The sequence below is a fragment of the Gossypium arboreum genome, chromosome 10 (genome assembly GCF_025698485.1).
Source record: "Gossypium arboreum isolate Shixiya-1 chromosome 10, ASM2569848v2, whole genome shotgun sequence".
NCBI classification, from domain to species: Eukaryota; Viridiplantae; Streptophyta; class Magnoliopsida; order Malvales; family Malvaceae; genus Gossypium; species Gossypium arboreum.
Genome location: NC_069079.1, coordinates 108,502,710 through 108,527,422, shown reverse-complemented (window position 1 = coordinate 108,527,422; position 24,713 = coordinate 108,502,710). Strand labels below are relative to the sequence as shown.

Sequence of the window (24,713 nt, the reverse complement as noted above, 5' to 3'; positions counted from 1 at the left end):
AGATTGTAGGACAAAATTAATTAAATTAAACTTTTGAAAAATTCAATTTTAATTATAAAATATATTAATAATTTTTGGGAATACGAGTTAAATATTTTAATCTAATTCTATGTTCTTATAATATTTTAATATTTTAAATTGAATTTAAATATTCAATATACTCAAATTTATATCTTTTTGCATAGAAAATAATACCAATCTTAATTCAGTTAAGATTCAACTCACGATTACATGTATTAAATATTATTAAGTTAGAAATTATGAATAATGAAAAGAAAATAAGAATGTGGTTAAGTTTAGTGAAATAAATAATGATAATAATAAAGCAAAAGCAGCACGTTTAGCTTGCGTCTTTTTCACGTCTACGCTCCTCTGCCACGTCATCATCCCCTCACCCTTCCACCATATTTCCTTCCCAGTCAAGCCCTCCACTTATGACCCTACCATTCTGTGTTTTTTACCCGAAATTGAAGATTATTATTTTCGTCTCCTTAAATAATACAATCATCAATCATCAATCATCATTGTATTATTATTCGTTGAATATTGACCCATGGTGGATGGTAGAAGCAAATTTGTGTATCTTTTGTGTCAGCAATTTTATTTTTAACAAGCCCATGCCCATGGGATGCTCATGTCTATTTAGTAAAATATGTTATATTATTAATTTTTAAAATAATTTACATTGTTTCAAAATGATAAATTAAAAAATGATGTATTTATTTTAATTACAATAGTTATCTATTTGAAATAAATAATGATTCTGCAAAAGTAAAAAATAAAATTATGGTAATGAAGTATATAGTTTCCGTTTAAATGAACTTTATGCCAAGATATTCAAAATATAATGAATTGTTAAAATTAAATACACGATGAGTTTCCATTTTAATTACACATCTTGAATATTTTATTTTATTAATAAATCCTTTATATTTATATTGCAATGTGTTGCAAAATTATAATATCTTATTTTATTTTTAAAGCTTTATTTTATAATATTATAAAATGTTTCCTTAACTAATAACTCTACAACTTATATTTAAGATTTGAAGTAATAGAAAATGTTATTCAATTTCGAATTTAGATTTTTTTTTATTTTCACAATCAATTTTTATACCAAATATATTGTTTTATATAGAAAAATTATAGCATTATAAAAACAATGTTTATGTGATAATTAGTACACGGTTAGATGGTTGAATACTATTACGCTGATTTTGGATTATTAAATTAAATTTTTTTAGTATTTTAAATAATTATATATGACAAATTTTTATAATGACAAATGGTAAATTCTTACACATGGTACATAGTAAATGTTTCTTTTATTGTAACATTAAATTGCTATAGTGTAAATACAAATATGGTTATTTTTTCGTTTATAAAATATTAAAATATAATTCTTTCATAATTTACCCTAATTTTAAAGAAAAATTACCTGAAGATTATTAATTTTTAATTTAAATGATATTAGATACTTTATTTATTAATTTTCATAAAATTTCGATTTTAGAGGTTAGGCAAATAATGCGTTAATACTCCTAATGTGTTGATTATATTATTTTCTTTTGAAAAAAAAAACTGGCCGTGATTGAACAAAAGAAATTGGCAACAAATAGATTTTTAGTAAAATAAATATATTCGTTTTTACGAAAGCTGTTTCTAAGATACATGTAAATTTTATAGTTTCTGTTGCAGTTAAAAATTACTACTTTCCACAAAAGTTTTTCCTAAGAGACATGTAAATTACTACTATAGTAATTTACTGCTTTCCATAACTATTATATTGTTAAAATACATTTACTACTTCCATAATAGTTTTTTTTCCCATAAAAGCCTTAAATTTACTCTCTCTTTTTTAAATAGGTTAAATTTTGCTATTAGACCCTATACTTTGCGTAAGTTATGAATTTAGTATTTGTACTTTAATTTGATCATTTTCAGTCTCTATACTTTTAGAATTTGAAAATTTCAATCCTAAACAAATGATAACTATTAAATTTATTAAGTTAAGTTTTGTTATTTTTAAATTTTGATGTGTCAAACATATTATTCAATGTGTAATGTTATGTCTGCTTGTGATGCGATCCCGTACTCGTTGGACGAATCGAGCTGCTTGTGTTCCTAATCGTAAAATTAAGTAGTATTCGGATTAGTTGGTTTAAATTATCAAAAGGGCGTGTTTCGTAGATGGGAATTAGATGGAATAGGTTCGGCTTAAGGTTGAAGAGTGAACCAATATTATAGTTCAATATTGACCCGAATCTTATGTCAATACTTAAAGTGGAAAAGATAGATAAACCATGACCCACTATCTATGTGAGATAGGAACCAAACGGTATAGATTGAACGCCACGCTCGTTAAAGTGATAAGTTCATAAAGGAATCAGATTGAAGCCACTAGACTAGCTAGATAAGTCAATTTGAGTCACAAAAGAACAAAGAGAGTTGAACAACTCACAAATAGATTAAAATTCATCAAAGGTTCAAAAAGTTTGAAATACAAGATGTAAGCTTAGTACTTATAGTTTCTACAAAGGTCCAGCCGAATGGACTAATTTAATTCAGCTTAATTGAGCTGAATAACCATTGAGCTATCCCACAAGACTCTTGAATATTCCCATGCATAGGTGACACCAACAACCATGTCATTTGCACTCCCCAAACAGCCAAAACGTGTATCCTTTAATTTGAGTTGATGGTTCAAGTAGATGGTCGGTTTTGGATGGTGTGAACATGACTGATGCCTTCTTGGGAAGCCGAATGTGTAATCTCCCTTTTAATGTTGTATAGGGCACACGGACAACCTTCAAGGTGTGAAAACCCAAAATTGGATGGTTACTTGGTGTGAACACAACATTCAGCTGATTGGACAAGTGTGAAAACACTTGTGTCCATTGCATCCTATAAAAAGGTTACTTAGAAGAGAGCAACCAGCAGCTCCCCCATGTATGCACATCCAAATGCATGTTTCCCCCTTTAATGTTGTCTATTGAACACCTTATAAGACACATTAAACACAACTTAAACATAATTTAATTGGTCTGAACTAAAGACATGTATTAAAGACGTCTAAACTAGGACATATTTAAAACATATATTTAAGATGTCCTAAACTATGACATAATTAAAAACCCTTATTAAAGATGTTCAGATTATGACATAATTAAAACTCATATAAATAATGTTCAAATTATGACATAATTAAAGACTCAAACTAATTTTAACTAAATAACTAGAATCGAATTTAATTCTTTATTCTAGCAAATAAATTCACAAGCTGAAGAAAGCTAAAGTTGAGCTTGAAGCAGTTTGCATAGCACGCATGGAGTGCATCTCCATGACTGATCAATGAACCCTGCAATAGCTTCACCCCAAATTCGATCAATAAAGCCCACAACAGCTTCCTTGAACCTCTTAGCACGAGCTCAAGTAATCGGCATTGTTGGTAACTCCATGGGTTCTTTGGCAGCTTTGGAAGGGTCTTGGATCATGATCACATCATCCCTTCCCCCTTCGAAGTGATTTGTCCCCAAATTGTCACCTACATCATAAGGAGAAATGTCAAATACATTAAAACTTGCACTTACATTGTACTCACCTAGAAGGTCGAGTTTGTATGAATTTTTGTTGATCCTTTCCAATACTTGAAAAGGACCATCGCCTCTTGGTATCAATTTAGACATTCGTTGGGCTGGAAACCTTTCCTTTCTCATATGTACCCAAACCTAATCTCCAGGTTCAAAAACTACACGTTTTCTTCCCTTATTGGTTTTGTACCCATATTATTCAAACCTCTCTTCTATATTCTTCCTCACCTTTTGATATAGTTGCTTCACGTACTCAGCCTTCCGTCTGGCATCTACATGCACAAGTTGATCATTAGGTAAAGGAATCAAATCAAGAGGTGTTAAAGGATTAAAACCATAAACGACTTCAAATGGTGTATGCTTAATTGCTGAATGAACAGATTGATTATAGGCAAACTCAACGTGCAACAAGTACTCCTCCCATGTCTTAAGATTCTTCCTTATAAAAATGTTGACAAGACTCGGTTCACCACTTCAGTTTGTCCATCCGTTTGCAGGTGGCACGTTGTAAAAAACAACATTTTTGTGCCAAGCTTCCCCCACAATGTTCTCCAAAAGTGGTTGAGGAACTTCGCATCTCGATCGGACACTAGAGTTCTTGGAACTCCATGCAAACACACGACTTCTCTGAAAAACAAATTTGCAACATGTAAAGCATCGTTAGTTTTATTACAAGCAATTAAATGTGCCATTTTGGAAAATTGGTCGACCACTACAAAAATCGAGTCCTTTCTAGTCTTAGTTTTAGGAAGACCTAAGACAAATTCCATTAAAATGTCAACCCAAGGCCTTTCGGGAATAGGCAAGGGCGTGTAAAATCCATGTGGTTTGATTCGCAATTTGGCCTTTTTACATGCTATGCACCGATTGCACACTCTCTCTACGTCACGTTTCATCCTTGGCCAAAAGAAATGCTCGTGGAGCATTGGCAATGTCTTTGTGACTCCAAAATGTCCCATGAGGCCTCCGCTATGTGCCTCGTTCACCAACCAATCCCGAACACATCCTTGTGGAATGCAAAGCTTACCTTCTCGAAAAAGGTAATCGTTATGTCTATAAAACATTTCAAAGGCTCCGTGTTCACAAGCCTTATACAAATCACCAAAATCAAAATCATTTTCGTAAAGTTCTTTCAAATGCACAAAACTAAGTAATTTCGAATCTAAATTGTTAAGAAGTGCATACCTCATCGACAACGCATCTGCTATGACATTTTCTTTACTTTTTTTTTTTAATATTTGATCACATAGGGAAAGGCTTTAAGAAACTTTACCCACTTGGCATATCTCTTGTTTAACTTGTTTTGTCCCTTGGATGTTTCAACGCCTCATGATCAGTATGGATAACAAATTCCTTGGGCCACAAATAGTGTTGCCACTTTTCTAAGGCCCAGATTAGCGCATACATTTCCTTGTCGTAAGTTGGGTAATTGAGGGTGGCACCATTCAGCTTCTCGCTAAAATAGGCTATGGGATGCCCATATTAATTCAGCACGACCCCAATCCTTATACCTGAGGCACCTCATTCAATCTCGAACATTTTGTTAAAATCAGGTAAGGAAAGTAAAGGAGCATTTGTCAAACAATCTTTAATTAAATTGAAAGACTTTTTTTGTTCCTCACTCCAATGAAAATTAGAAATTTTCTTAATAATACCCGTCAATGGAGCAGCAAAGTGCTAAAGTTAGGAACAAACCATCGATAGAAGCTTTCCAAGCCATGAAAACTTCTTACTTGGCTTATACTCGTAGGTCGTAGCCATTCCCGAATCACCTTCACTTTCTCTTAATCAATTTCGAGTCCTTCCGAGCTAACCATGAATTCTAAGAAAACAACTTTGTTAGTACAAAATGAACACTTCTTAAGGTTAGCGTACAAAGTTTCCTTACGCAATACTTCCAAAAAAAATTTCAAATAAAGCAAATAATCTTCTAAAGACTAACTATAAATTAATATGTCATCAAAATAAACTATGTAACATCCCGAAATAGGGCCTAGTCGGAATAGTGGTTTCGGGACCACAAATCCAACATCAAAATATTTATTTTATGGTTATTATGAGGCCTAGAATATGAGTATATGCATTTGTTAAAGTTTCATGAAGATTTTAAGTATAAGATGTCCAATTGGAAATTAGGGACTAAATTGAATAAATTGCAAAACTTGGTTTCTAAAAGCAATTTGTATGAAATTATTTTAGATTATGAATTAGAAGGTCTTGGAGAGCAATTTTCCCAAATTCTAAATTTTTGAACAAAAATGGGCTTGCATGGATGAAATTTTAAAGAAAGGGCATAAAGGTATTTTGGTCATTAAGCATTTTAATGAAATAAAAAGAGAAAAATGGAGCAAAAATATGCTTATCTTCTTCCCATAGCTACCGAAATTTGGAGGAAACCATAGCTAGGGGTTCTTCAATTTTCAAGCTCAATAGTAAGTGCTCCCAAGCCCCGTTTTCATGTTCTTGGTATTTTTGAAATCCCGGTAACTTGATCTCTCCATTTCTACCCATATTTCATGCTAGGGTTCATGTTTAAAAATTTACCCATGCATTAGTTAATTGTGTTTTGATTGACTATGGAGGAAAATGAAAGATTAATGTGTGTTAAACATATTTTTCTAGTTGATTTTTATGAGAAACACTTATAAGGACCATTTTGCAAAAGATGTAAATGTGTGGTAGAAATAAGAAAATAATGGATAATGTGGGCTACCATAAGAAATAAAAATGTTTGGCTAGGCTTGGGTGAGATAGAAATTGAATGTGTTTCATTATACGAGCCTAGGGACTAAATTGTAAAAATGTCAAAGGTTAGGGGCAAAACGGTCATTTGGACTAGGGGTAGATATTAAACTTGAAATGCATAATGTAATGTATTAATAAGTTAATTTTGCTGTTATAGACCCCGAGGAACAAATTCCGGAGGTCAATCGTGGTAAACGCAATGTTTTGAAATAACCAAAACACAATCCCGAAAAGAATACCAGGTAAGTTTGGATAACTTAAAGTAAACCCCTAATATACATAATTGTATGATTTATGAATGCATGATATTTGCATTTATTGATGGTATGAAAATGCATGCATTACTTTGGTAATGACTTGTTGATAATTGTCTTGGTTGAGGTTAAAAAGGGAATTCGATGGATAAACCATGTTTTACGTGTGAATTGAGATCCTGCATGTGTTGCAGTAAGGATTTAGCCCGGACGGGTAATCCGTGATCTCAAATATGGAAAGGAATCTAGCCCGGATGGGTGTTCCTTGAATGATCAAGCCTCCCGAAGGATATGTGTGCATTATGGATTTAGCCCGGACGGGTAATCCGATTAGAGTCTGAATTTAGCCTGGACTGGTAATTCAGATCTGAACTCATTAAGGGTGTTTGTCACTATAAGGGATTTAGCCTGGACTAGTAACCCCGACATCACCTTACGAGTTCATGATATGGAGGATTTAGCCTGGACTGGTAATCCTGCCATTGGATGTGAGGTTCGCGGGAGTGCATATATGTGAAATGATCATTCATAAGAATTGACGGATAATAGGTACTCCATCGAGATTTCCTAAAACTCAACGGGATAATATGATGTATGTTAACAAGATGATGAATGATGAACTCATCTATATAAATTACATGATGCTTTGTTATGTGACTAACTCATTGGTTGAGTGCATGTGATAGGAAATCATTTCATAATGGATGATTTCATGATTTAGATATGGATGTATGCTAATTACTTGGTAAGTTTACTTTCTGGTTATTTGAGCTTACTAAGCATGTAAATGCTTGCCTCTCTCTTTTTCCCTGTCTCACAGAGCTCGAGGACTCGAAAGGATTGAAGGACAATTGGAGAGTCAACACACTATCAACTAAACAAGCTTTCGTATAAAGACTCTGTTTATTTTGTTAAATGGCATGTATAGTATTTTTGAGTATTTTATTATATGTGTCATTTTATTTGCCAAGTAAAGGCATGTAGAAATATGTTTTCTCTCAAACTTGGTAACCACTAAACAAAAGTAGTATAAAGGGGAGACCAAAGGCTTGGAAAATAGCCTAATAAAGTCCACATGGTTGGACACACGAGCGTATGTGACACACGGTTCCCTCCCATAGGCGTGTGTTATGGCCATGTGTCTCCTGCACTTAAAATTTTAGCTCAAAGTTGTACATGGGTAAGCCACACGAGTGTGCGCCATGGCCATGTTGATAAGTCAGTGTTGCCCACGGTTGAAGGGCATGGGCGTGCCCCAAGATACACGGGTGAGTGAGTCCACATGGCCCACCTACACGGGCGTATGCAACTTCATGATAAAAAAAATCCCTCGAGAAGCCCAAGGTTAATCGAACGTGCCCGTATTTGTCCCGCATTACCTTCTGATATGTTGTAGGTCTCGAAGTCCTATACAAGAGACGAGATGGTCATGATTGAAAAGTTTTAAATTTAAATGAAATTTTGTGACCTGAGTTAGTATACTGAAAGTGTAAAGCTCTGGTAATGCCTCGAGCCCTGTCCCGGTGTTGGATACGGGTTAGAGGTGTTACAAACTACGCATAATTTGCTAATGAAAGCACATAGCACATAATTCATCAAACGTATAAAGGTTATCGGTGTGTTAGTTAAGCCGAAAGGCCTAACCAACCACTCGTACAAACCATGCTTTGTCTTAAATGAAGTTTTCCACTTATCTCCTTCTCGCATTTGGATCTGGTGATAACCACTTTTGAGATCTATTTTGGAGAAGAGTTGGGCTCCACTTAGTTCATCCAACATGTCGTCAAGGTGCAGAATTGGGTGTCTATACTTGATTGTGATCTTGTTGATTGCTCGGCAGTCTACGCACATGCGTCAAGTTCCATATTTTTTAGGCACCAAAAGTACGGGCACAACGCAAGGACTTAGGCTCTCTTGAATGTACCCCTTTTGTAACACTTCTTAACTCCAAACCGTCGCCAGAACAGGTTACGAAGCATTACCGGACCTATCAGACAATTTACAATTAATATACAAATAATTATCAAACATAATATAAAATAATCTTAAAGTCCCTTAGATGGACCCTCGAGGCCTAAAATACGAGTTAAGAGTGATTCGGGACTAATCGGGTGCTCGGGGATTTTTTTTTTTGTGAAAACTCAATATAACCTCTTTATAAATATCTAACCTTCCCTACAAATTCAAATCGAGACCAATCCAAACAAAAATCACAACCAATCCAATTTACATTTAGATACACCTAAATTATACCTAAAACATTAACTTAATTTTTTAATTAAATAAACATTCATAAGATCATTCAAAATTGATTGATAATTTCATTCATTTCTATTTAACTTAGTATCAAAAGTACCAAAGTGTCATATAACTTTTCTTACCATTTCATTTAACCATCCAAACATTATAACTCATCCTTTACATCCAAAACATAAGACATGTTCAAGTGACCTATGCAATTCCTAAGTACATTCCACTTTTACCCAAAAGAAAGATTCTATCATCAAATTTTCTCTGAAGTCGAGATTACTCGAGATGCTGAACCGGGACTCTTGACTTCTACTGACCTGCGCACGGAAACAACCATACGCTGAGTATGGGTATACACAATGGTATTACCATAATTCAAATTATATTAACAATAATAAAATATAGATATTAAACATGTAACAATTTAATTTATTATAGACTAATTCATCCTTTATCTTTCATTATTTCACAATAACAATTCAATTTAACTATTATCATTCAATACACATATCATAAACTTGAATTTAAGTCACTTTATGAACATTTAGTTCATGCCTTTCATTCTCTATCTCAATTTCAATTCTTAATTCACAATTCAATTTTCTCTTCTCATTTCAATGGCTTAATCAATCAATTTCAATTGATTTATCATTTCATTTATTTACCCCTATTAACAAGCTCGGACCTTGGTAGATACACGGATCCAACCAAACACACCAGAATGGCACCCAGTGCCTCATCGGATAGATCGAAGCAATATAGTGACACCTAGTGTCTCATCGGCCTAGCTGAAGTAAAGTGGTACCCTGTACCTCATCGAATCTATCTGAAGTAAAATAGTGACACCCAGTGTCTCATCGACTCATGGTCGAAAAATCCCTGAACTCTTCCAATCCTATGGCATGCCAATTATATCCGACTCAGCCCGACTAGTTAATAGGGTATTCAATTCACTTTTTCAATTCAATACCACTTTCATTTCATTTACAAATCAATTCAATTTCACTTTTCATCAATATACAATTTAATATCAATACTTATCCATCATCAATTCAATTTCCTTTTCAATTCCATAATAATACTTGCCTCATAATTTACTTACCATACATATAATTAAAAATTTAACATTTAATAAAAATAACTTGAATTATAGTAATACAAACTCAGATTTCGTAATTACTCCTCGATAACTTTCTCCTTTCCTTTTTGTGCCGATGCCTCTGGTTCTTTGCTAGCTACGAAAATAATAATAATAATTTACATATTAATTACAACAATAATTAATAATAATAATTGAATTTCTATCCAATTTATACCCTAATTTCAATTGATTATAATACAAGTCTATATACATATTTTATTACATTTGTACAACTTTATCACCCTACATTTGGCACCATTTGATTTATTTATTTTATATTTAATTAATTAATAATTATAAATATCTTTATACTTAAATTTTAAGTAATTATATATTTATTTTACAAGTGTATAAATATATGCATGACACATGTATAATTTTACACCCTACATTTATCTTTTCTTAATTTATTCCATAATATAATAATAGTAAAAATAATAATAATAATAATAATAATAATAATAATAATAATAATAATAATAATAATAATAATATAAACAACAATAAAATTAATAATTATAAAAATAAATATCTATTTAATAACAAATATATGTAATACAAATGTAAACATTTGTATTTTACATTTGTACATTACAATCACCATCCACTTGTCATAATTTAATTTATTTATCATATAAAAATCTTATAATATAATTATTTTAAATTAATTTAACATAATTTATATCTAAATAATTAATTATATAATTAAAATATAACATAAAAATCTTAGATTTTTATTACATATATCTTACCTCATTTCTTGTTAATGGCTTAATCGCTATTTAATTTAGTCCTTTTTACTATTTTCTCTAAATTGAGCTAATTTCACTTAATTAAAGCCTAATTAAACATACTACTAGACTCACAAATATTCCTAATAATTATTTATGAACTTGGTTTACTAAAATAGAGGCCCGATACTACACTTTTCCGATGCCCGTGAATTTTTGGGTCATTACACCTTCTCCATCAACTCGGCTACTTGCTTTTGAAGTTCATTGGTTTCTTCGGGGTTACTTCGGTAGGCTGGGCGGTTTGGAATTGTAGCTCCGGTTTGATGCTCGATCCCTCAAATAGGTGGTAAACCACTAGGGACGTCTTCCGGAAATACATCTTCAAAATCTTGCAACAAAGACACAATCGAAGAAGGAAGGTTGTCATCTAAGTCGTTAGTATTAAGTAAATTTTCCTTGTACATAAGTACAAGCATTGGCTATTTCAACAATAATGTCTTTCGAATTTCCCTCTCTTTTGCATACACACTCAATTTTTTAACCTCTCTTTTGCATACACACTTAAATTTTCAATCTTTTTTTTCTTCTTTTCTTTATTTTTCCTCTATCACTTTTATTTCACTCTCTTTATTCTTTTCCCTCGTTTTTACCTCATGCTTTCCTTTCTTTTTTTTTTAATTTCTTTTCTTTTTCACTCTTTCCCTCTTGTTCTTTCGCTCTCAACTTTTCAACAGAATATTTCAATTTTAACTGATCCTCGTACGCTTGCTTAAGGGTTAATGGCGCCAAGTCACATTCCTTCTAAGGTGTTTGAACGTATATCTATTAGTGTAACTATCATGGATCCCTCATCGATCGAATTGCCATGGTCTTCCCAAAAGTAAATGGCCAGCATGCATTAGCACCACATCGCACACGACTTCATCACTATATTTGCCAATAGAAAAGGCTATAATTGTTTGGTAACTTTAAGCTCTCCTCTATAATTAAGCCATTGCAATTTGTACTGTTGCAGATGTTTAGTCGATGGTAGTCCAAGCTTCTCCACCAACATGTTTCTAGCAACGTTTGTGTAGCTTCCCCCATCGATGATCACGCTACACACTTTGCGTTGAACATGGCATCGCGTGTGGAAATATTTTCGCGTTGCTGCTCATTCTCCATACTTTGGAGGCTTAAACTCCGCTTGATAACTAATATTTCACCTTCAACAACATATTCAAGATCTTTCTCTTCTTTAATGAGTGCTTCGAGTTCATCTTCTTTCTCTTCTTGAAATTCGATCTCACCATTGGGTCATACAACCATCACATTTCTATTGGGGTATTGACTCGCGTGACCCCTCCGAAGGCACTTGAAGTATTTGATGTCATGGGTGTGGTTAGGCACAGCTTTATTTTTGCCTTTGCTTATTTCTCCACTCAACTTATTGAGCTTTGTGGATACCACGAGTTTCTTCACTCAAAAGGGGGTTTCTTTCTTGCTGGTTCCTTATCCCTACTTGGATGAAGGAGTGGAGTTGGGATATGTTCGAGTGACACCTTTTCGTTTGAGTTGTTTCTCTACTTTAATCGCCATGTGCACCATTTCTACAACTTTGACGTAGTGTTGTAATTCTACCACGTTGGCAATATCTCGATTCAACCTAGCAAGGAATCTTGCCATGGTAGCCTCCTGGTCCTCCTCGACGTCGGCTTGGAGTATGGCTATCTCTACTTTTTTGTGATAGTCTTCCACACTCGATGGCCTTGAGTAAGGTTTTGTAGCTTTTAATACAGCTCTCAGTGGTAGTAAGCTGGAATGAATCTTTTCCTCATGATAGCTTTCATCTCGCCCATGTGGACACGGGTCATTCTCTGTTTCTTTTTCGGCTCATGGTAAGTTGGTCCTACCAAATGATGGCATAGTTAGAGAACTCGATGGGAGCAAGTTTAACTTTTTTGCTCTCCAAGTAGTTGTGGCACTTGAAGACAGGTTCTAACTTCTTTTCCCATTCCAAATACACCTTGGGATCGATCTTTCCTTGGAATGGTGGAATCACCATTTTAATATTCTTCAGATCATCATCTACTCATTCACGCTCCCAAGGCCCTTGATTTCTGTGGCCTCGTCGTCTCTCACTGCGGTTAAAGGCTTGATCTCTCTCCACATCATTAGGATCGTAGAGCTCATCTTGGTTTAGCCTTGGTCGGCCTCGCTCTCTCCTCAGATTTTGTGGAGTTGTTTCTCACTAGACCCTTTCTTTCAATTGTTCTAGCTGTTCTTGCATGGGTTCTAAATGCCTTTAGAGTGTCTGATCCATCTCGCAGATAATGGCTTGATAAGTTAGGTCGAGTACACCACCACCACCACCGGCTACGCTTCGTACGGGGTGCAGACCACCACCATCAGCAGCATTCCTTTTAGGACTTCGTGACATAGTGTTTTAACCTCACCAAAAAGCTCACCAATTCACTCATAAGAAAAAAAAAAGATGTGCTCTCTACTCGTGTTTCACTCAAATTTTTAGCTTTTTTATCTCTCTAATTCTCTCATCGCTTTCTTACCTTTTTTTCACTCATATTCTCCTCTCTAAGTTCATAAGTGACTGCCTTAGACTTAATAACAAATCTTTGTGGGTCGGGTTCTTTGTGGGTTGGAACAGTGGTTTCGGGACCACAAATCTGATGTTGAAATATTTTTTTTATGATTATTATGAGGTTTAGAATATGAAAATATGCATGTGCTAAAGTTTCATGAAGAAATTCTATGAGTAAGGTGTCCAATTGGAAAATAAGGACCAAATTGAATAAATTGCAAAACTTGGATTCTAGAAGCAATTTGTATAAAATTGCTTTAGATTATTAATTAGAAGGTATTAAAGATCAATTTTCCAAATTTCTACATTTTTGGACAAAAAAAGGGCATGTATGGATAAAATTTTAAAGAAAGGGTTTAAGGGCATTTTGGTCATTTGGCTAATTAATGAAATAAAATGGGAAAATGAAGACAAAAATCAGCTCGTCTTCTCCATCTTGCTGCTGAAAATTGAAAGCCTCCATAGCTATGGTTTCTTCACTTTTCAAGCTCAATAGTAAGTGCTCCCTATCCCCGTTTTTAATATTCTTCGTATTTTAGAAATCCCGGTAGCTTACTCTATCCATTTCTACCCATATTTTGAGTTAGGGTTCATGTTTGCAAAGTGACCCATGTGTGATATGTTTATTCTTTGATGTTTTATGGAGGAATATGAAAGTTGGATGTGTGTTAAACATATTTTTTTAGATGATTTTCATAAAAAACCCCTAAAATGACCTTTTTGCAAAAGGTGTAAAATATGTGGTAGAAATGTATAATAATGGAAAAATGTAGGCTTTCATAAGAGAAAAGAACATTCGGCTAGGCTTGGGTAATGTATAAAATTCATGCATTTCATCATACGAGCCTAGGGACTAAATCGTAAATAATGTGAAAGTTTAAGAGTAAAATGGTCATTTTATCTAGGGTGAAATTTAGACTCAAAAAGTATAATATGAAGTATTAAAAATTCATTTTTATTGTTATAGACCCCGAGGAACAAACTCCAGAGGTCGATCGAGGAAAACGAAAGGTTTTAGAATAACTGAGACGCAAAACTGAAACGAGTACTAGGTAAGTTCGAACAACTTTCAGTAAACTATTAATATGCCTAATTACATGTGTTATGAATGCATTATATTTGGTTATAATGATGGCATGAAAATCCATTAAATATTTTAATAATAATGATATGATAATAAATGTCTCGATTGAAATAAAAAGGGAAATTCGATGGATAAACCACGGCTTAAATGACTCGAGATCCTGCATGTTCTGCAGAAAAGGATTTAGCCTAGACAGGTAATCCATAGATCTCAAATATAGAAAGGATCTAGCTCGGACGAGTATTCTTTGAATGATCGAGCCTCCCAAAGAATATGTGTGTATTGTGGATTTAGTCCGGACGGGTAATCCGATTAGGGTTTGAATTTAGCTTGGACTGGTAAATCAAATTCGAGCTCATTAAGGTTGTTTGTCACTATAAGGGATTTAGCCTGGACTGGTAATCCCGACATCACCCTATGAGTTTACATTGCGGGGGATTTAGCCTAGACTAGTAATCCTGCCGTAAGATGTAGGGTTCGCGAGAGTGCGTACTTGAGATGATCGCTCTTATGACTTGACGATAAATGGATAATTTAGCTAGATTTTCGAGGAGCTCAACGGGATTAACATGAGATGTAAAAATGAAAATGTTAGGTGATGAGCTCATCTAAGACAAATTACATTGTGTATTGTTCTAGGACTAACTTATTGATTGAGTGCATGTGATAGGGAAACTATTTCATGCTTGTTGGTTTTATTGCCTAATATGGATGTATGCTAATTAATCGGTAAGTTTACTTTCCAGTTATTTAGGCTTATTAAGCATGTAAATGCTTACCCCTCTCTTTTCCCTGTCTTACAGAGCTCGAGGACTCGTAGAGGTTGGAAGACGGTTAGAGAATCAACACACTATTATCTTGTGTAGCTTTGGTATATGAATACTTTTATTTGGTTCAATGGCATGTATAGGGCTTTTGTTATTTTGTTATATGTGTCATTTGATTAGCCAATATGAAAGCTTTTAAAAGTATACGTGTTCACTTGTATATGGCCATGGAAATTGGCTCATTTTGATGTAGGTTATGACCTACAAATTTGAGCATGTTTATGTCCAAATGTTCTTGTGATAATTAAATATGGCATATCACAATTAAGTTTATGTAATGTGACCAAATTACAAGGGATGGCTAGGTTATAATTGGTAATGAGTTAAGATAATTAGCCAATTTTAATTGTGTTATAAGACATAGAAACCCTTAATACAAAATGGGAATAACCTAGCATGTATAAAACGATGAGATGAGGTTTACAAGCAATGAGGTATATCAAGATCATTTGGGATGTATAATTAGGCCTTGTTATGTATTATGGTAATCTATAAGAGTATGGGGATGATAGAGGGTGACCAAAGGCTTGAAAAATAGCCTAATAAGGTCCACACGGGTGGACACACAGGCGTGTTTCTAGGCCGTATGTGACACACGGACGGCCCCATAGGCGTGTGATATGGCTGTGTGTCCCCTGTACCTAAAAATTTTAAGTCAGAATGCATGGTAGTAAACACGCGGGTAGAGACACGACTGTGTGTCTCAACTGTATGGAAGGCACAACTTAGTACACGAGCGTGTATCTTGGCCGTGTGCCCTTAAATGCATGCTGATGTCATAAACAGAATGCTCAAGTTCTTGGACACGGGTGATCACACGGGCGTTTCTAGGCCGTTTGAGGGACACGGGCTAGGGACACGGGCGTGTGCTCGGTCATGTGAAAACCCTTGTATTTTCGAAATAGAAAATAAACTCAATAAATTCCACATGGGTAGGGGACACAGGCGTGTCCCAAAGTACACGGGCTTGTGCATTGACTCCACACGGGCTTTTGAGGCTTAACCTAGAAAATTTTTCAGGAACTTTCTTAAGTTCTTGGTTTAATCTCGGACTGTTCTTAATGTATGTTTAGGTCTTGTAGGCCCATAATAAGGACACTAAGATGTTGTCTGAGTGGTTTTAAATTTGGAACAAAATTTTATATCCCGTATTTCCTGAAAATGTTTGAGTACATACCTGGTAACGCCTCGTACCTGGTCTCGATCTCAAGAATTGGTAAGGGGTATTACTTTTAGTGGTATCAGAGCTACAGTTTAGTCGGTTCTAAGACTACCGTAGAATGCATCAAGTTTTTCTATGCATGCCATTATATGAACGTTGATAGTGTGATATTTTCTCACTGTTTAATTATCTTTGAATATAGTAAATGTCTTCTAATCAAGCACAAGATGAGTTTGAAAGAGTCGAGAGCCATGCTCCAGCTTCCATACAACGAGTTGTTTCTAGTAGTAGTAGAAGGCCTATGTCTGAAGGCCGAAGTGTAAAAGTTGGAATAAATTTCACTCCGAAGAGTGCCGAATAAAGAGCGGTGCATGCTATAGAAGTGATTCTCTTGACCATTACCTCAAAGACTGCCAGAGCGAACCGATAAAGAGGTGGAAGTAGCCTCGAATTCGAGTGCTCCTAATTCACGAGGTAGACCTCCGTGATATCCTGAAAGTGCTAGTAGTAGTCGGGTTATAGCCAAAGACACTGCAAATTCAGAGGCTCGAGCCCCGGCAAGAACGTATGCAATACGCGCTTGAGAAGAAGCCTCTGCTCTTGACATCATTACGGGTACCTTTTCTCTTTTTAATACTTGTGCTGTTGCCTTAATTGATCCCGAATCGACGTATTTATACATTTGCATGAGATTGGTGTCTAGCATGAATATTTCCATTGAACCTTCGAAATTTATTATTAAAGTATCGAACCCATTAGGCAAGTCAGTCCTGGTTGATAAAGTCTGTAAGAGTTGACTTTTGACGATTCAAGGTTATTGTTTTCTGGCTAACCTTATGTTACTGCCATTTAATGAGTTTGATTTAATACTTGGTATGGATTGGTTAGCCCTGCATGATGTAATTGTAAACTATGGTAGTAAGTATATTGAACTGAAGTGCCCAGATAATGAGATTCTAAGAGTTGATTCAAGAGAATAGGATACACCGCCGGTTGTAATTACATCAATAGCTGCTCAAAGATATATGAGAAAAGGGTACGAAGCCTACCTTGCTTTTGTACTGAACACTAAGGAAACAGAGTATAAGATTGAGTCCGTACCAATAGTATGTGAATATCCAGACATGTTCTCGGAGGAACTACCCAGATTACCTCCTGATAGAGAGATAGAGTTTGGTATTGAACTGGTGCTAGGAATAGCTCTTATTTCTATTGCTCCGTACAGGATGGCACCAACCGAGCTAAAAGAATTAAAAGCACAGTTGCAAGAGCTGATGGATAAAGGTTTTGCAAGGCCAAGCTTTTCGCCTTAGGGTGCTCCCGTATTATTTGTAAAGAAGAAAGATGGTTCGATGAGACTATGTATAGATTATCAGCAACTGAACAAGGTAACTATTAAGAATAAGTATCCTTTGCCAAGGGTCAATGATTTGTTCGACCAGTTGAGGGGAGCCAATGTATTCTCTAAGATAGACCTGAGATCTGGCTACTATCAGTTACGAGTTAAAGAGGCGAACGTGCCTAAGATAGCTTTCATAACGAGGTATGGCCACTATGAATTTCTTGTCATGCCGTTTGGGTTAACGAATGCACTGACCATATTTATGGACCTAATGAATAGTATATTTCGGCCATACTTGGACAAGTTCGTTGTTATTTTCATTGACGACATTTTGATTTATTCTAAGGATGAGACAGAGCATGCGAAGCATTTGACACTGCAACAAAATTGACTTTTAGCGGCGTTTTTAGGGTCTTTAGCGGCGCTTAAAAGCGCCGCTAAAACTATTTGCGGCGTTTTTACAAGCGCCGCAAAAAACGCCTCTATAGACGGCGCCACTAAAGTTTGTGTCGTTTATTTAAAAAACGCCGCTAAAGGTAATGAAATTTAAAAAATATATTATAAAAGTCATGAAAAATATAAAAAATTTAAAATTCATTATCAAAATATTGAGAAGAATAATATCCATGATATAAATATAAAAATTTTTCTATTAAAATTTTAACTAAAAATATTAAAATAAAAATAAAAATTTAGAATCAAAACTAAAATAAATAATAAAAATTAGATTAAATATAAATATATCAATGAAATAAGGACTTAAATCATAACCATGTAAAATATAAGATATTATCATCAAGATTTACATCCTCATCTTGCTCAAATTTTGGTGGCTTGTACCCTTTCTTGAACCATTCATCTTGTAGAATTTCAGGAATAGTTATACGCTGCCAAAAAAAACATGCAGAATTTCAACCAAAATGCACGCGCTAAAGCTTATACTGTGATCAAAGATTGCATACCTGGAAATGTAAGCTATTGAGGCAACGTGCAATCTGTCTGAAAAGCGGAACCATACATCGTTGGAACTCCACAGACTGTGTTGCTTCAAGTACTTCCTCAAGTTCCCCGAGGAAGAGAACTTCCTTCTGACAATTAGTCAAAGGCCAATACTTCAACAACCCTCTAATAACCGTATCAGCTAACTTATAATCCTTCTCAACAAACTGTATAATACAATAATCCTTCTCAACAAACCGTATCAGCTAGTAAATTGACATAACATTATATATAATTTATTTATCATATAAGATTTTTGAAATTATATAATTTAGTTTAAGGAATTTAATGTCAGAACTAAATTTCATTTTTTTAAAAGGAATAAATCGATTAAAAATAGCCAAATTAGAGTATAAATACTAAATCAGTAACATAAACATAGTGCAATGACAAACAGCAGAATTTGACATATATATAATACTTTAAAAAAGTTATAAACACAATTTTTAAAAAATCATTTATATGTAACTCAACAGAAATTATAAACAAGAATGGGCTCTTACAGTTCATTTGTCAACTTAAGAACACTTGATTATAATATGGTAGGAGAGGTTTGAATATATAAAAAAAAAGCATTCAAAGTATGACTGGACCTCCAATTGATCAAACAAAAGAATACATAAATAAGACATCATCAAGGCAAGATTTAGACCAAAAGCCCAGCTTTGAACAACTCTCATAGCTTACCTTCAGATCTTGAACTGCTTGTTCCCTTGTAATTTCCTTTTGCTGGCGAGAACGTTTGAGAAAGCCAATGCATAACTCAACTCGAAATCACAGTTCTGAAGCCTTTGCTCAATTCCACCCCAAACTATATTTTATCAAGACATGAAAGTGAATGATAAACCTCAAACACCTCACTCTTTAATTACGTACAAAAGATTGGCAAAAATGCTTTAAATAAAAATGGTATTTCCCTACATAAATACAAAGTCCTATTGCCTTTGTACAATTCTCAGGGCTTTAACAATGGCATCTCTCAAATCAAATGGTTAATATTCTACATATCTCTTCAACAAAAAACAACAGAGTGGTAAAAACTAAAACTAACCCTAAAAGGTAAAAATAAGAAAAAAGGGGAAAAAATGATACAAGAACATCAGAAAATACACATCAGCAGCGTAAATCCCTATTACATCACATTCAGTCTTTTTTTTCTTTTTCTCTTCAGAAATCAGAGGACTTAAAGCAATTTCAAGCCATAAATATCATCATACGCAACATCGGTTTCGGCTTTGGTTTCATTCGAGTGCTAATTAACTAAAACATAAAATGGGAGAAGCAAAAATAAAAATAAATAAATAAAAAGCATGAGTTTCACTTCTACATGAATGCTGCTGGCAAAAGGAAAAACACCCATCCTACTATCTCTCTCGAATCTTAGAATGCTGTGATCATTGTATAGATTTTAAAAGGCATGTGAAAGTTATTTGACATAGGTTGTTGGAAGTATAATTTTCAAATTCTACATACTTCAGATGAATCCAATAGAATGATTTCTAGACTCACAAAAGTATGCTACTCTTCGTGAAACCAATTATACGTTCGAGTTTTAATTAATCCTTTGTCCTCATATACCTACTCACCACATTGCCAAGAGCATTTATCAATGAGACTGGATCAAAAATTGTGCCCACTTTTGGGTCATGTATGGAGTTAACAATGACCTGCAGAGAACCAAAGTTATGCAGCTTGTTATTTAATCATATAGAATTAGTGGTTAAAAGGGAGTTTCAAAATATAACTGAAAAGTGTATAGTTATCGAGTACTTAGTCATTTGTATTACTTAATGTTCGAATATAAATACATAGGAGATTACCACATTGGTAGAAGTCCAAGTGGTTTAGACAACAATGTTACGCAAGCATTTGATTCAATGGAAACTGCATATTTCCTCTTGCTCAAAAACTTAACTTACTTCTTCTCTCTTAAATCAAAAGAAAAGTGTTGGGATAACTACAAAACTGTCTAGATCTAAGTCCGGTTACTGAAACGAGTGCTAACTTGCAACTTACAATATTGATGATTATCATTCTTGAGGTTGCGACTAGACCAGATAATTTTGAACACGACTTGAATTTATTTACATGATTGACATAAAAAAAATGACATTAATAGTTGCATACACGGGTTGCTTGATCTAGTTGCGCCATATAAAATCTTAATGCAAGCTTAGCTATTGCAAAAAAGCATATGAAAGGTATAAAAGGAGAAAAAAGGACACATTACCTTGCATTTCCTGGTATTCAAGCTGTAGTGAGAGCAACTGTCCCTGAAAACTATATAAAAGAAAAATTCATCCCACAGTAATACAATTTGAGAAGACAAATTCAAAATAGATAGTTTATGTAATGTAAAGATCTGTTAGAAAAAAAAGAAAAAAAACTTGGATATTCAAAATAGACACCTAGCAGCAATCAAGATAAAAGGAAGCATGTAGACAAGCAAAACGAATCCTGGGGGAGCAACACTTGAAGAGATGATGCCATAAGAATACTACGAGTTCAAATACCTCATCTCTTGATGAATGTTCAGCTTCAAATTTCATATGAGTGATCATATGAGTCAGTTAACCTTAGCAGCTGTGAGAAATTTAGTTTAATAAGAATAGAGATATGGTTATATGCAAACATACCACGTCAAAGATTCCTTGTGAAGATAAAATTTGGATGTCTATGGGAATTTCACCACCTTTGGGCACCAAAAGGGTATTGATATACTGACTTGGCTGCACAAAGACATGAACTACAATAAATGAGATTTTCTTTCTGTTTTCCTTTCTTTCTTTTTCTTTTTTTTTTGGCACAAGAGAATTACTCATTCTTGAGTCTTCTCTGTGTCTATACTTCAGTCTTTAATTAAGGAAAATGTTTTCAAATTCAAGATAGATAACTGAAAAAGCTCAAAGCTAATTTCAACAGAACTTATTGGTTCTGAAATAAGCTTCCGCATGAAGTACACACTAACATTGCTCGGTTGTTTCCTCAGTATGGAATACAAAGACAACAGCACAACACATATAGCTATATTGATTCCGGCAGAAGTTAAAAGAGCTCCAATGTCCATCTCAGTTCCCTCTAACCTTTTATTCAAGCTTAAGAAATTCAATAACTAAAGCACTGAACCGAGAAAGGACATGTCAATATTACTTCCAATTTGCTCAAAACAGAGTTCTTTTGATGACTACTAATGCAGAAAGTAGTTTGGCTCAATTTGAAACAGAATCAAGTGCTGCAAAATGGATCTGGGAATTTTCATAGTTCAGAAACCAAAATTTAAAACCATTCTCTTAGATCAAATCTCAAAAAAGAAAAAAAAACGAAGAAAAACTTCAATAAAATTTCAAGTAAGAAAAACAATGCTTAAACTAAACGCAGACGAAAAACATCATCAAACTTTAAAAAATTAATAAAACCCCTAAATAAAAGTTGTTTTTAACTCTAATTTTCTTTCTAATAGAGCTACCGAAAATTTTCAACTATCTTTTCCCTACCTGACTAAATTTCCAAACCATTTCTTCTTCTTTTTCCTTTCGATGAATCTCTATATTTCCAAGACAAAAGATTATACAAAAACTCAAGTAAAAAAAATAAAATAAAAATTGCTCCTAACAATTAGTTCAAGAAGGAAACTCAAACGAAATTAAATCAATTTAGTTAAATAACCTAGGAAAAAATAAAGATTAAATAAACTGAAAGTACCTGGGCAAATATCAGACGCCAAAAAAGCGTAAGAACTTTGAAAAGGTTCCCAACGCAATGAGATTCTGAAGCAAAATGGTTGGCTTAAAAAAGTAGGGAACTAAATACATAAGAAAATTGTGAGTTATCACTTGTACGCCAAATGCTATGCTTTTCCTTCAACTTCAAATAAAAACAAAAATAAAATTCGACCAATTTGTAGACAGAGAAAGAAATCAAGAGCCCTAATTCGGAAATAAATTTTTATAAAAGATTGTATTATCTTCAAAGAATTTCATTTATTGACAAAAAAATTTAGTTCATACACACGCAAAAAAGAGTTTATAGTTTTTCTATTAGGGAAGAAGATTCGACGGCGAAGATTGCTGCCTCTCGTCGTCCTCAGACATTTGGTGTTGTTGGAAATGGGAAATTTGGGGGTAAATTTTTAGAGTAAAAGGAAAAAGAATTAAGTACAAACTTTTACTTGGGGATTTAGGGCACGTGACAGAAATGGGAAGAGGAGGGAATAATATGCGGGTACTCAAAAATTATTAGTCTTTTGCCGCGTTTTCATAAAAAAACGCCACTATAACTTAATCTTTTGCGGCGTTTTCACTAAAAACGCCACTATTATTCAATTTTAATTTTTTTATTTTTAACATTTTTTATTTTTTCTTTCAAAATTTTTGTGTTGAGTTTATCATTTTTTAAAAATTTTGAATATTAATTTTTTAACTGAAATATGGATTAAAATATTAAATATTAAATTTTTAAGTTTTTATTTTTAAATTTTTATTTTTATTTTTTATTTTTAAATTTTAATTTTTGAATATTTTTATAATTTTAAATTAACATATAAAACACAAAAGGAAATTTTAATAGAAATAAAATGGAATCGATGAATTAAAAAATACAAAATGACAAAGCAATACAAGTATTAATTATTCTTTTAAGTATAAATACATCAATATATTTTTATATTGAATAAATATAAATATTTATATATGCAATATAATTGTGTTAATAATTTACAAGAACTGGATCAAACTAAAGTTCATGCATGTATACAATTGCACACTAAACCATTGTTCACGTATGCTTTTGGGATTTAACCCATTTTGATATATATTTTTAAAAATAATAATTTATATTTATCTTATTTAGATTTATATTATAAAAATCTAATATACACAAGTTAAGTAGTTCACCATATTTACCCCTAAACACTAAAAATTAAACCCCAAATCTTAAACCATAAACCCTAAATCCTAGCCATGAACATATATATACTTAATATCCATATGAAATTCATTTTTTAATTTAGATTTTAGGGTTTACAGTTTAAGAGTTTATGATTTATGGTTTATAGTTTAGGGTTTATAATTTACGATCTATAGTTTATGGGTTTAGAGGTTAGTTTTAAGGCTTGGGGTTTAAGGGTTGGGGTTTAGGGGTTAGAGTTTTAAGGGTTTATGATTTGAGATTTAAGGTCTGGTGTTTAAAGAGTTATTGATCAGTGTTTATAGTTTTAGGGATTTATGGTTAGAGATTTAAGGTTTGGGGGTTAAAAGATTATTGATTTAAGGGGTTAGGGTGTAAAGAAAGCCATAACATTGATTTTAACAGCTTCGTAACTTAATTAAATGAAAACTTCTAATTAAATAGTTTAGTTATCAAAGTGTAACTTTTCATGATTAAGTAACTAAAATGAAATTAACTTTCCCCTAGCTAAGTGAATGGTCTAGTTAATTTATATTGTTTATAAAGTCGGTTTTAGATATGATCAAAATAAAATCAAATTCAAAATAAAAATAAGACCTTATTTAATCATTACTTTACCATAAATTCGTTAGGGATTTAGGATGTCGAATTTGGGAATGGGTGATAATACTTTAGGGATTTAGGATGAGGAAGAAGGGGAAATAGAATCGGGAAAACGGAAAAATGTTAAGTGTATCGGTGTGGGTAAAAATAAGACAATTAAACGATTTATTTTTTAACAAAATAATTTAACATTAGCGTTTATAACCTAAATACCACTAAAAATGCACCTATTATGACGTTTAGGATTTTAGGGTTATAGTTTAGTGTTTAGGGCTTGTTAGGGCTTAGAGGTTTACTATTTTAGGGGTTATAGATTAGTGTTTTATGTTTTTTGGGGTTTAGGATTTTAAGAGTTACATGACTTTTAGCGGCGTTTTACCAAAAGCGCCGCTAATGCTCTGGTCTTTAGCGGCGTTTTACCAAAAGCGCCGCTAATGCTCTGGTTTTAGCGGAGTTTTAACAAAAAAACGCCGCTAATGCTCTGTTTTTAGCGGTATTT

The 24,713-nt window shown here is 33.5% G+C and overlaps 1 long non-coding RNA gene across 8 annotated transcripts; it reads right to left on the bottom strand.

Annotated features, from left to right (window-relative positions):
- Positions 1 to 18,398: 18,398 nt before the first annotated feature.
- Positions 18,399 to 22,896, bottom strand: LOC108450436 (uncharacterized). 8 transcript variants are annotated; one of them, XR_008272118.1, is made up of 7 exons: positions 22,409 to 22,896; positions 21,343 to 21,435; positions 20,937 to 20,986; positions 20,293 to 20,373; positions 19,394 to 19,517; positions 18,670 to 18,873; positions 18,399 to 18,594 (listed from the first exon to the last, which is right to left on the bottom strand). It is a non-coding gene; the product is annotated as an uncharacterized LOC108450436 (long non-coding RNA). The 8 variants fall into 8 exon arrangements; XR_008272123.1 differs by having other exon boundaries at positions 18,670 to 18,795; positions 20,285 to 20,373; positions 22,409 to 22,890; XR_008272117.1 differs by having other exon boundaries at positions 18,670 to 18,795; positions 22,409 to 22,887.
- Positions 22,897 to 24,713: the final 1,817 nt, after the last annotated feature.